Source organism: Lissotriton helveticus, chromosome 6 (genome assembly GCF_964261635.1).
Source record: "Lissotriton helveticus chromosome 6, aLisHel1.1, whole genome shotgun sequence".
NCBI classification, from domain to species: Eukaryota; Metazoa; Chordata; class Amphibia; order Caudata; family Salamandridae; genus Lissotriton; species Lissotriton helveticus.
The window spans coordinates 253,497,541-253,510,764 of NC_136067.1; the positions used below are offsets into that span (position 1 = coordinate 253,497,541).

At 47.6% G+C, this 13,224-nt stretch overlaps 1 protein-coding gene across 2 annotated transcripts in view; it reads right to left on the reverse strand.

Annotated features, from left to right (window-relative positions):
- GCFC2 (GC-rich sequence DNA-binding factor 2) overlaps positions 1–13,224 on the reverse strand; it is a 326,773-nt gene that overhangs the window by 167,947 nt on the left and 145,602 nt on the right. The gene's annotated exons all lie outside the window — the stretch shown is intronic.

Below are 13,224 nucleotides of genomic sequence, written 5' to 3' on the forward strand. Positions count from 1 at the left end.
ACAAATACAGACTAAGATATCTAAGTACTTGTAGGAAAACAGGCATGCAGTTTATAGAATTTTCAAAATACATGGGGTCCCTTATAAATTGTTTGTGAAAAAGGGAGTCAGAGCTTGATAACATTTCTCCATTTCCCTCAAGATTTGCAAAATGCGGAAGGTAAGAATCAAATCAAGGCCATGTCGGTCTAATTCCTAGCCAACAAGTCAGTACCTATTTAGATTCTTGACCTGATGGACTTGGCAGTGAGCCTCTCAAGGCAATTGACCCTAATCAAAGCTGCCTATGTACTGTTGGATAAGTAGTCATGTCTATTTTGTCACTTCACAAGCCCTAAAACGATTGGCAATGTTTCATGCAGTGGCGTGGCTGGCTCTGGTGGGCCCCTTCATGATCCAGCAGCTGCATTTAGAATGCCTTCATGTAAAGATTAAGAGTATTGCCGCTTATACTCTTCAGGGCAGAACGTAACCACAAACATGCTTGTTTTTAGATTCAGTGGTTTAAGAGTCAATTTACAGATGTATATACTCTTTGCAAATAAAAACAATAAGTATTCCCGTTTGATCTACAAATTTAAAAGTACTTAAACATCTATTGTTTTTATTATTTTCATTTAATTATTTCCCACAGAGAGATGTTCTTATAAAAATAAATACTTAAGTTGTAAACCGGGAGGGAAGGGGGTGAGTGGACCAGGGAAAGAAAAACAGAGAAGGAGTAGTTTCTGTCCTGTAACTCCAGTTCTGTAGTAGGGGTATCTCTGTTATAGTCATAATCTAGTGAATAGTCCCGCCCATGTGCGTGGACCCCGGAGCAATCAAAAATAATCTCTTACAGTGTCGAAAAATGCAGACCTGCACAGACACTTAAGAGAGAATTAAAGACAGATAATGCAGCCTATAACACAGGCTACACTGTCCAGTACTTCAACTAGAAATTCCACCAAAAAAATCCACAAAACAGCAAAGCCTGTACAGATTTCCCTTGCTTCAGCAGCAAAAACCCTCTGGAATGATAGAGAGGAGGATCTAGACAGACAAGCCCCATAGGCTGCCATTATGTGGCTCAGAACAGGATACTGTGCCTTTAAGAGAACCTTCCAGAACTTCACAGTATCCCAGAATGCACTGCAGGTCACTTTTACTTTCAGTTCTTTTTGAAGGCGTAACACGCCAGACCTGTAGCATTCCTTACATGAATATCTCTCTCCACCGGGGAGGAGGGCGGGCGCTTATGACTATAACAGAGATACCCCTACTACAGAACTGGAGTTACAGGACAGAATCTACTCCTTCTGTAGTAGGGGATCTCTGTGTATAGTCATAATCTAGTGAGTAGAATGGCAAGCCCATCCCCACACCAAAGCGGCGGTGGAGAAAAGAGAAATAACACCACTATTGTGAGAACAGATTTCGCAGCGAAGCCTGCCCAACCTGAGCGTCTGCTCTGGCATCAGTGTCCAGGCAGTAATGCTTAGCAAAGGTATGGACCGACTTCCAAGTGGCCGCCTTGCAGATTTCTGCAATTGGAACATTACGGAGCAAAGCAGTCGTGGCAGCTTTGCCCCTGGTGGAATGAGCCTTAGGTTTACCTCCTAAGGTCTTATTAGCTTTTTGGTAACACAATTGTATGCAGGACACAATCCACCTCGAGATGGACTGCTTAGAGGTAGCAAGACCTGTCCTGACTGATCCATAATTGATAAACAATTGGTCCGACCTACGAATATCTTTGGTTTTATCCAGATAAAATTTCAACACCCTCCGCACATCCAGGGAATGTAAAGACCTTTCCGCTGGAGATGAAGGATTCTGAAAAAACGTAGGCAAAGTTATAGTCTGGTTGACATGAAAATCAGAAATAACCTTGGGAAGAAACTTAGGGTGAGTGCGCATAACAACCTTAGCAGCATGAAATACAGTAAAAGGTTCTTGGCAACACAACGCCTGAATTTCACTCACCCTGCGGGCCGATGTAATGGCCACGAGGAACGCCGCCTTCCAGGACAGGTGCCGCAACGAAGCCTTATGAATAGGTTCAAAAGGCTCCTTCATCAACCTGGACAGCACCACATTCAGTTCCCATGAAGGCGAAGGAAGCCTGACAAGAGGAAACACTTTCTTCAAGCCTTCCAAAAAGTCTTTGATCACAGGGATCTGGAAGAAGGAAGTCTGTGAAGGGCATTTCCTGTAGGCAGTCAAGGCAGCCAGATGGACCTTAATGGAATGGACATTAAGGCCAGACTGCGCCAGATGTAGAAGGTATGGAAGGATGACATCTTCCTTACATGTAGTCGGGTCATAGTTCTTGGACCTACACCAGATACAAAACCTCTTCCACTTGTAAGCATAAGAAGTCCTAGTGGAAGGTCGCTTAGCCTCCTTCAGTATGTCCATGCAATCTTCTGGGAGATTAAGATGGCCATATTGCACTATCTCAGGAGCCATGCCGCCAAACTCAAAGACGAGAGGTTGGGGTGCAACATCTGCCCCCCGAACTTCGTGAGAAGGTACGGCCTGCACGGCAACTTCATGTGAGGAAGGAGAGACCAGTGAAGCAGGTCCGTGAACCACCACTGCCTGGGCCATTCCGGGGCAATCAGTATCATCCGCGTCCTGGACTGGGACAGCTTGATGAGAACCGTCGGAATCAGGGGAATGGGTGGAAAAGCGTACAGAAAGCTGTTCGACCAGTTGATCCATAACGCATTCCCCAGCGTCCCCAGCTGGTAGTACCTGGAGGCGAAGTCTCGGCATTTGCTGTTTTCTGCGGTGGCGAACAGATCTACGTCTGGAGTCCCCCACCTTGCAAAGACTTCTCCTAGTACTTCGTCGTTTATGACCCATTCGTGGTTTTCCTGAATCAGTCTGTTCAGTGCATCTGCCTGAACATTCTGCACACCTGGCAGATGGGTGGCCATTATCGTCAGTCCTCGAGCCAGAAGCCAGTGCCAGATCGCCTGCGCCTCCTGCGACAGGGTGCGTGATTTCGAACCCCCCTGCTTGTTGAGGTAATACATCGTGGTCGTATTGTCCGTCTGTACAAGCAGGGAGTTGGTCTGGAAGGACGGGAGAAAGGCCTTCAGTGCCAAGTGAACAGCTCTGAGTTCCAGGAAATTGATGTGGTACGTGGATTCCGTCGGGGACCACGTCCCTTGAATCTGTAAATCTCCGGAGTGCGCTCCCCAGCCCTGGAGAGAAGCATCCGTCACGATAGTCTGAGTGGGAATGTCCTGGTGGAAGGGAACTCCCCTGAGGAGATTCTCCGCTGAACACCACCACTTCAGAGACTGAAGAGCATGCAGAGACAGTCGTATCTTGTCGTCCCAAGATCCTCTCCTCTGGTCCCACTGATCCTCCAAGCACTCCTGCAGCGGTCTCATGTGCAGCCGCGCGTGTGGCGTCAGGAAGATACAAGAGGCCATCGATCCCAGTACAGAAGACACCTTCCTCTCTGTTGTAGATGGAGTGGTCAAAAGAGCCTGAGCCTTCCGAAGGAGTGATAATCGTCGCTCCTCCGAAGGAGACACGCTTGCTGACATCGTATCGATGGTGGCCCCCAAGTACTGAATGCACTGGACCGGAGTCGGGACAGACTTGGACATGTTGATGTGCAACCCCAGCTTGTTCAATAGAACGCACGTCTTCTGGAAGTGCGCTTGAGCTTCCGAGAAGGAGGAGGCCTTGATCAACCAATCATCCAGGTACGGGTAGACAAACACCTTGTTCTTCCTCAGGTGTGCCGCTACCACTGCCATGCACTTCGAGAAAGTTCTGGGCGCAGACTTCAGCCCGAATGGAAGTACCGTGTATTGATAGGGATTGGTGCCGACTTGAAATCGCAGGAACTTCCTGTGTTTGGGTGCAATGGGCACATGGAAGTACGCATCCTGTAGGTCTAATGCACATAGCCAGTCTCCCTGTTGCAACTGAGGATAAATCTGATGCAACGACAGCATGCGAAACTTTTCTCTGCGAATCCACTTGTTTGCTTGTCGCAAGTCCAGAATGGGCCTGAACTCGTTCTTGTCCTTCTTGCGGACCAGAAAGAACCGGGAGTACAGACCTCTCCCTCTTTGAGACAGAGGTACGTCTTCTATCGCCCTTTTCCTTAACAGGATATCGGCCTCCGCCTGGAGCTCGCGCAGTTGATACTGTGAGCTGACCGGAGGAATCGATGGAGGCGGGCTGGTGAACCGAAGACTGTATCCATTGCAAACAATATTCAGCACCCACTTGTCCTGAGTAATTTTTCTCCACTCTGCCAGAAAAAATTGAACGCTTCCCCCCACCGGAGCGGGTAACGGATGAAGGGGAAGTAACCGCTCAGGGTCGAGACCCGGCCGGGCCTTTGTTAGCTGTAGAGGACTGCTGTCCACCACTACCCTTCTGGCGCTTCTGGAAGGGTCTCCGGAACTGCTGCTGTTGTTGCTGCTGCTGTCCCGAAGACTGTCCTCGCCCTCTGCCCTGCGCACCGAACCGTCTCTGGAACGGTCGGTAGGATTTCTTTTCTTTGGGCTTCTCTGAGCCCACCGCCGTCAGGGTCTCTGCCTCCGCCTTCATGCGGGCCATCTCATCATCGGCATGTTTTCCGAACAGTGTTTTACCTGAAAACGGCAGATTGGCCACCTGCTGCTGGGCCTCCGGCTTGAGTGACGTGAGCCTGAGCCAAGCATGACGGCGCTGGTTGATCCCATGGCAGTACCCATGGGCCCCCAACAGAGAGATATCCGCAGTCGCGCTGTGACCTGGTTAGAAGCCAGCATCCCTTCCTTAAGGATCTCTAGGAAGTCCTCCCTCTTGTCTCGTGGCAGAAGGTCCGTGAACTGTTGCAGGGAATCCCACAGGGCACGGTCGTACCGCCCCAGCAAAGCCGAATCGCTGGAGGCTTTCATGGTAGTGGAAGCAGTCCCACAAGCCTTCCTCCCAGCCGAGTCGATCCATCGGCTTTCCTTATCAGGCGGCACGGTGGAGGACAGGGAGGTAGAGTAACTTCCTGGCCGCCGTCACTATCACGGAGTCGGGTACTGGATCCAGTTGCAGGAAAGCCGGGTCCGAATCCGGGGCCCTGTACTTCTTCAGAAGTCGTGAGGGAGCGGCCTTCACCACCGCAGGCGTAAGGAACAGCTCCTCCGCCGGTTCCACCAAACCCGGCACCAATGGCAGCAGGGGGCGAGACAAATGCTTCTTGTGAAGTGTCTCAAATATCACGGACGTCGTAGGTGTAGGAGCCGTCACCGTGATGCCTAACTTTGTCGCCCCCCTCAGGAGAACCTCCTGGAACGTGCTGATGTCGTCCACCGGGGACACCCTTGCCCTTGTCCCCGGGGAATCCGACAAGGTCGGCGAATAGGATCGTGTCCTGGAGGAGTCCATGCGGGACCTGGATCCTCGCCTCCTATGGCGACGTCTAGATCTAGTGGAGGATCTGTGCCGACTCCTAGATCTTCCTCTCCGTCCGGAGCGTGATCTCGACTTCCTAGGCCTCGGACGATCCGCCGGTTCCACCGGAGCGGGCGTCTTGGGTTTGACCGGGGCCTGCGGCTTTGGAGTCCCTTTGGCAGGGGTCGGAAACCTGGGCAACGAAGCCGACCTCGGAGGAACCGGAGGCGACTTTACTGGCACCGGAGGCTGGGGTACAGGTTGCGGAAGTGGAGGCAAAGGAGGAGGGGTAGGAACCCTCGGAGGGAGACCCCTCGGCAATGGAGGCGGAGGCGTAACTTGCAAAGGCGTATACACTTCGGAATACACCGAGCCCGGTGATCCACCACCAGCCTGGGACGTTGGCGAGCCTCCCATGGCAACAAGCCTCTTCTCCCGCTTCTTCGACGTCGAAGAACGGTGACCTGACGGCGAGCGTCGGCCCCTCGACATCGAGCGTCTCTTCCGCGGCGTCGACCGTCTTCCATGCCTCGACGGCGACTTCGTCCGTCTCGACGTCGATCTCTCGTGCCTCGACATCGATCTCGATCGCCTCGACGACGACCTCTTGCGCCTCGACGACGACCTCGACCGCCTCGACGGCGACCTCGACCGCCTCGACGGCGACCTCGACCGCCTCGACGGCGACCTCGACGGCGACCTATTCCGTCCACTCCTCGACGACGAGGTTCCCCTCGACGACGATCTTTTCCTCTTCGCGAACGGCGGTGTCGCTTCGACGGCGAGCGCCGACGCCGGGCCCATCGACGTCGATCACTCGACGTCGAGATCGACGAGGATGACGACGAAATTGTCACAGGAGACTTCGACGGCGGTCTGTGCACCTCCCTCGACGTCGACGGTCAACGGCGCTTCGCCCCAGAGCCCTGGCGAGATGGGGAACAGACCGTAGTCATTCCTCTCGACGTCGTGGTCGGCGCAATCGACCCAGACGGAGAGTGGGCACGCTTGCTGGTCTTCCTGCCTCTGGGGAGCCCCCCAGAGGCCTCAGCACTGGCAGAAGAAGCCCCTCCAGACCCACCTTGCGCCTTCAGCCTTCTTTCCTCGAGTCCCAGAAGCCTGACCTTCTGTCTGTCCTTCAGGGTCCTGCCAGAGAAGCCCTGACAAATCTCACACTCCTCTGGGACATGGGAAGAGGGAAGGCAGAGGATACACACCTCATGGAGATCGGATTTGGCCTTCTTCCTGGAACACTCCGGGCATTTGTCAAATAATACAGGCATATTTGACATCAAAAAGGAGCAAAAACCAAGAAGAACAGCACTAAAGTACTGTAGAAGCACTCAAAACGAAATAATAGTGAAAAATCACCAATAAACCCTTGAAAAGGGAGCGCTCAATGCTCCAGGGTCCTGCTTGCAGGAGCCGGAAAAAATAACTGAAAGTAAAAGGGACCTGCAGTGCATTCTGGGATACTGTGAAGTTCTGGAAGTTCTCTTAAAGGCACAGTATCCTGTTCTGAGCCACATAATGGCAGCCTATGGGGCTTGTCTGTCCAGATCCTCCTCTCTATCATTCCAGAGGATGTTTGCTGCTGAAGCAAGGGAAATCTGTACAGGCTTTGCTGTTTTGTGGATTTTTTTGGTGGAATTACTAGTTGAAGTACTGGACAGTGTAGCCTGTGTTATAGGCTGCATTATCGGTCTTTAATTCTCTCTTAAGTGTCTGTGCAGGTGTAGGAAGGTAGATCCCTGACTATGGTTGCCCCCAACTTTTTGCCTGGTGTTTTGCTGGTTTTCTGACTTAGTTGACCTGGGACCCTGCTATTCAGGGCCCCAGGCCTACTGCTCTCTCTGTAAAATGGATTCCATGTACCTTAGGTACATATCTAAATTGGATACTGAGTCACCTTATCAGTCCCTGTACAGTGTATCTTAGGTACCCAGGGCATAGGTGTACCCAGGGCCTACCAGGGGCTGCAGCATGTATTATGCCACCCCTGGCTGGCCATCCAAATCTGACACAACTGGCTGCTTGACAGCTGGGGCAAGGTGGTGTAATCACCCTTTGCTTTAGATATAGTATACCTATATCTAACCCTAAAATGGACACACAGATCTCCTATCAGTCGCTCCTATGGCAGGCCTTAACAATCCTGAAGGCAGAGTGCTTGGAATCGTGTGAGATGGTGCTCTGGCATGAGCTGAGCCTGTCTGCGGCTTTCGGGATCTATCCCTTAGCCGTTTCCAGGATATCGCATACCATATACTCTTAAGTGCATTATAATCCTCGCGGTTATATGCCAACTCTGGTATCGCTTTATCAAAACATGTCGAGTAAGGTGTCATACGAATTGGAATACTAACCCCTCGCCAATTCTGGCGACGGGGTTAGCATTCCACCCTTCTAGAGGGACACGACATGTATGTAACCTGTAACCCCGGTTAAAGTCAGACAGAGCCTTAGCATCCACAAAATGGATGCTGCCACCGAGACACAAGTCTGCCCTCCTGCTGCTGGGAGTCCTCCCAGAGCAGGAGATAAGGACAAAGGGTTTCCTGCCAGGGGCGGTGCCAGCAACCATACATCCAAACCATAGAAAACATAGAATAAATTTACATCAATTATTACAAATCATTATTTACAAACATAATTTCAAGAAACAGCATTGGGAATGATGTTGATTTCGAGACGTTTTTGTTTTCACTACAGTACTCCTAACGCTGTATGAAAAAAGGGGTCTACGCGTTTCGAAATCCCTTTGTTGGAGGGAGATCTCATCAGGACCACGTAGCTGTAAATGGAAAGACAGGCATGTGTCAGTCTGGTAGAAGACCACCCCCGTGTCACTTAAAGGTAAAGAAAGGGCGACCGAGTCCTACCTCAAAAAGGTGCTCAGATTCTTTTGGTGTCGGCTCTGAAACAAACACAACTTGGTGTCAAGACCTCCGTTAGTTACTCTAATAACAAGCCCACTTTAAAACCATTAGCCGAGTCAGGTATACTCACATTCGCCGCTTTCAACCAGCAGTTTGTCTCATGAAAAAAGGGGGATGTGAAGTCTGTATGAAAGAAAACCATGTGTGAATGCAAGCCGAAAACAGGTCAGAACACGAGGGCATTAGAAACAAGCCTTACTTTTCGTATGGCGTGTATAATCCTCCAAAGAAAGGTGTAGGAAGAGCAGGGGAAGTTTAATTCCTGTGAAGGACAAGGGAGATAGCGTAAACTATCCGATCGATCTCATCGTAATCTCTTGTGTAAAAAAATGCACGGTAGTCTCTTGACCCATTTCAGTTCTTACCCGTGTTGCTTAATGAAAGACATCCTTCATACGCTCACGCCGTCTTCCTCCGTGTTCGATACCGGGAGACTGGCGCCATCACCGCCGCGACTACGTTTTCTACGTTGCCCGTCTCGTTACTTCCTGGTTTTAGGAATTCTGGGAGTTGAAGTTTCAAACGAGAATGTGTCCATTCATTCTTTCCCATTCTGTCTATACGCTGACAAATCGGGCTAAATAGTGGCTAAAAACTAAGTTTTATCAGAGGTATAACGACTATTGTGTAGGTAGATTTTACTGACTTTGTGGCGCTACAAACTCCATATTCCGGGGACACTCATGTAGCGAAAGATGGAGGACTGAGTTGTGTTTCTCTGAATGGCATATCCAAGGGAGGCTAGCAGCCTAGATCCAGGTGACGGATGGGAGGGCACTAGTGACAGTTCAAGGCAAGTGGATGGATCATCTAAATGATACCTGGTCAAGCCTAAAGCCGATATATTTCCGAGATTTCGTTCAAGCCATCTATGGCTGTATTGAATTTAATGATTAGCATCGCTTCGGGATAGTTTCTCATCAATGTCCCCGCCTCTTGGGTCCCTCTCAATTTTAGCAATTACAGTCCATTTTAGATCATTCAAGTTGTGGTTGCTGGTCCGCCAGTGATTGACCAGCGGTGCCGAAATCGCATTATTTTTTATACGCGATTTATGTTGAATAATTCGGCATCTGACCTCTTGATTTGTCTTCCCGATGTATAATTTCTCACATGGACATTTTATGCCATAGATCACATTACGTGATTTACAATTTGAAAACTTTTCGTGTTTACAAAACTCCTGTTTGTGTTGGAAAAGTGATCCTTCTTCTGTACTCGGGCAGCATACACACCAGCCACACTTATGGTGCCCTTGTATAGGTGGCAATCCCAAAAGTGAGCAAACTGTTGGATGTTTTTTCTTTAGTGCTGCTCGTACTAGATGGTTTGAAACACTTTGATCTCTTTTAAAAGCAAAAAGCATTTTTTCTTTAAGAGATGCACCCACATTTTCGACCAGATGCCAATTCTGAAGTATTGTCTTTTTTAGCTGGTTGGAATTTGGACAGAATGTTGATACACAAACCACTCTGAGTGCAGGTTTTTCTCTTTTTTCTAAAAAGCGTGTCTCTAGGGACCCACCAGGCTCTCTTTATTGTCCTCTTTAGGAGTTTATTAGGGTAGCCTCTAGCTAGTAAATTTTCAGTGAGATTGTTTGCATGTAAGACATACTTTGAAGTGGCAGTTTCTTTTTATCCGGAGGTATTGGCCAAACGGCAAATTTTCTCTTAGGCTGCGTGGGTGATTACTCCGGAAGTGGAGGGCTTTATTACAATCCGTCTTTTTCTTATAGAGGGTAGTGACTAAACCCTCTTCCGTTGGATAAACTTCTACATCCAAAAATGCCATTTTTGTTTTTGAATATTTCAGACTGAATTTTATCTCTTGGGTTCTGGAATTAAGCCAATCGTGGAATTTTTTAAGATCCTCCTAATTTCCCTTCCAATACATAAAAACGTCGTAGATATATCAACTCCAACTTGAGATTTGTTCGAAAAAGGGGTTGTTTTGGTAAATGAATCCCTCCTCCTAGAGTGACATAAAAAGTACCGCCAGCTCCAGGGCAAACGGACAGCCCATCGCTACTCCGCTTGTTTGGAAAAAGAATTCACCGTTAAAATTGAAATAGTTTTTCTTCAGAGCGAATGATGCTAACTCCATTATAAATTCTGTGGGAACTCTAGTTGGTTTTTCTCTTTCTTCAAGGAAATATTGAATGGCTTCAAGTCCATCGCTTTGAGGGATTTGTGTGTATAATGACGTCACGTCTAGGGTGAATAAAAGATCTTGATTATCCTCAAAGGAGATAGTTGGAATCTTATTGATGAAGTCCGTCGTGTCTCTTAAGAATGATTTCACTTTTGGGAGGAATGGCTTTAAAAAGAAATCAACAAATTTTGATATTGGTTCCAGTAACGACCCACAGCCAGAGACTATTGGTCTCCCGGGCGGTGTATTTGTGTCCTCATGAATTTTCAGAAGAACATAAAATAGTGGGGTCCTCGGATTTTTGCATTTTAAATACTCGTGTTCTTTTTTGCCAATTACTCCATCTTCAAATCCTTTGTCCAGGATCAGGTTCAATTGTTGTTGTAACTCTATGGTAGGGTCTTTTGTGATTTTTCTATAGCATCTGGTGTTGTTTAGTTGGTTCATCACTTCTGTAGTGTATTTTTCTGTATCCCAAATCACGATTGAGCCGCCCTTATCGGCCTGTTTTATTGTGACTGACGTATCAAGATCCTCCAATGCAGCCCTTTCTGATTGTGATATATTAAATTTTGTCCATTTTCTTTTTTTCTCCATGTGAGTAATTGATGATAGAATAGTTTTCTCAAATGTGAGAATTTCTTTTGCTACTTTATTAGCCGGTGGACAAAATGATGATTTTTTCTTTAGGCCTGTTACTTCAATCGGTGGGTTATATACAGTTTTGGAGAAGAATGATTTTAATTTTAGTTTTCTACAAAATTCAAGTGCCTCCGTCTTAAGTCTGACAAAGTTGGTATGTCTCACGGGGACAAATGTGAGCCCTTTTTCCCAAATGCTAGTTTCGGCCGGAGTAAGAATTTTGTTTGATAGGTTAAAGATTGGAGACACTACCAATTCTTGTAGTTCTGCCTCCGCGTCGACATTTCCCATGGTTGATTGTATCGGGGGCGTCCTCGAGTTTGTTGCTGGCCTCTCCCTAAAAAAGGCGAGGAGGATGGACCAGGTTGCTGTTGGAATGATCCTCTCTTATTTGTATTTCTTCTCCTATCACTTCATTCACTTTCGCTGCCGCTTGAAGATGACGACGTGTCGGAGAAAGTAATGAACTTATTGCTAGATCTACCTTGGATCACTTTTCCAACACAAACAGGTGTTTTGGAAACACGAAAAGTTTTCAAATTGTAAATCACGTTATGTGATCTATGGCATAAAATGTCCATGTGAGAAATTATACATCGGGATGACAAATCAAGAGGTCAGATGCCGAATTATTCAACATAAATCGCGAATATAAAATAATGTGATTTTGGCACCGCTGGTCAATCACTGGCGGACCAGCAACCACAACTTGAATGATCTAAAATGGACTGTAATTGCTAAAATTGAGAGGGACCCAAGAGGCGGGTACATTGATGAGCAACTATCCCACAGCGAAGCGATGCTAATCATTAAATTCAATACAGCCATAGGTGGCTTGAACGAAATCTCGGATATATACCGGCTTTAGGTTTGACCGGGTATCATTTAGATGATCCATCCACTTGCCTTGAACTGTCACTAGTGCCCTCCCATCCGTCACCTGGATCTAGGCTGCTAGCCTCCCGTGGATATGCCATTCAGAGAAACACAACTCAGTCCTCCATCTTTCGCTACATGAGTGTCCCCGGAATATGGAGTTTGTAGCGCCACGAAGTCAGTAAAATCTACCTACACAATAGAGTCGTTATACCTCTGATAAAACTTAGTTTTTAGCCACTATTTAGCCCGATTTGTCAGCGTATGGACAGAATGGGAAAGAATGAATGGACACATTCTCGTTTGAAACTTCAACTCCCAGAATTCCTAAAACCAGGAAGTAACGAGACGGGCAACTTAGAAAACGTAGTCGCGGCGGTGATGGCGCCAGTCTCCCGGTATCGAACACGGAGGAAGACGGCGTGAGCGTATGAAGGATCTCTTTCATTGAGCAACACGGGTAACAACTGAAATGGGTCAAGAGACTACCGTGCATTTTTTTACACAAGAGATTACAATGAGATCGATCCGATAGTTTACGCTATCTCCCTTGTCCTTCACAGGAATTAAACTTCCCCCGCTCTTCCTACACCTTTCGTTGGAGGATTATACACGCCATATTAAAAGTAAGGCTTGTTTCTAATGCCCTCGTGTTCTGACCTGTTTTCAGCTTGCATTCACACATGGTTTTCTTTCATACAGACTTCACATCCCCCTTTTTTCATTAGACAAACTGCTGGTTGAAAGCGGCGAATGTGAGTATACCTGACTCGGCTAATGGTTTTAAAGTGGGCTTGTTATTAGAGTAACTAACGGAGGTCTTGTCACCAAGTTGGGTTGTTTGTTTCAGATTCGACACCCAAAGAATCTGAGCACCTTTTTGAGGTAGGACTAGGTCGCCCTTTCTTTACCTTTAAGTGACACAGGGGTGTTCTTCTACCAGACTAACACATGCCTGTCTTTCCATTTACAGCTACGTGGTCCTGATGAGATCTCCCTCCAACAACGGGATTTCGAAACGTGTAGACCCCTTTTTTCATACAGCGTTAGGAGTACTGTAGTGAAAACAAAAACGTCTCGAAATCAACATCATTCCCAATGCTGTTTCTTGAAATTATGTTTGTAAATAATGATTTGTAATAACTGATGTAAATGTATTCTATGTTTTCTATGGTTTGGATGTATGGTTGAATGATTGAAGTGTATGTGAAACTTGTGTCTAGGAGTAAGT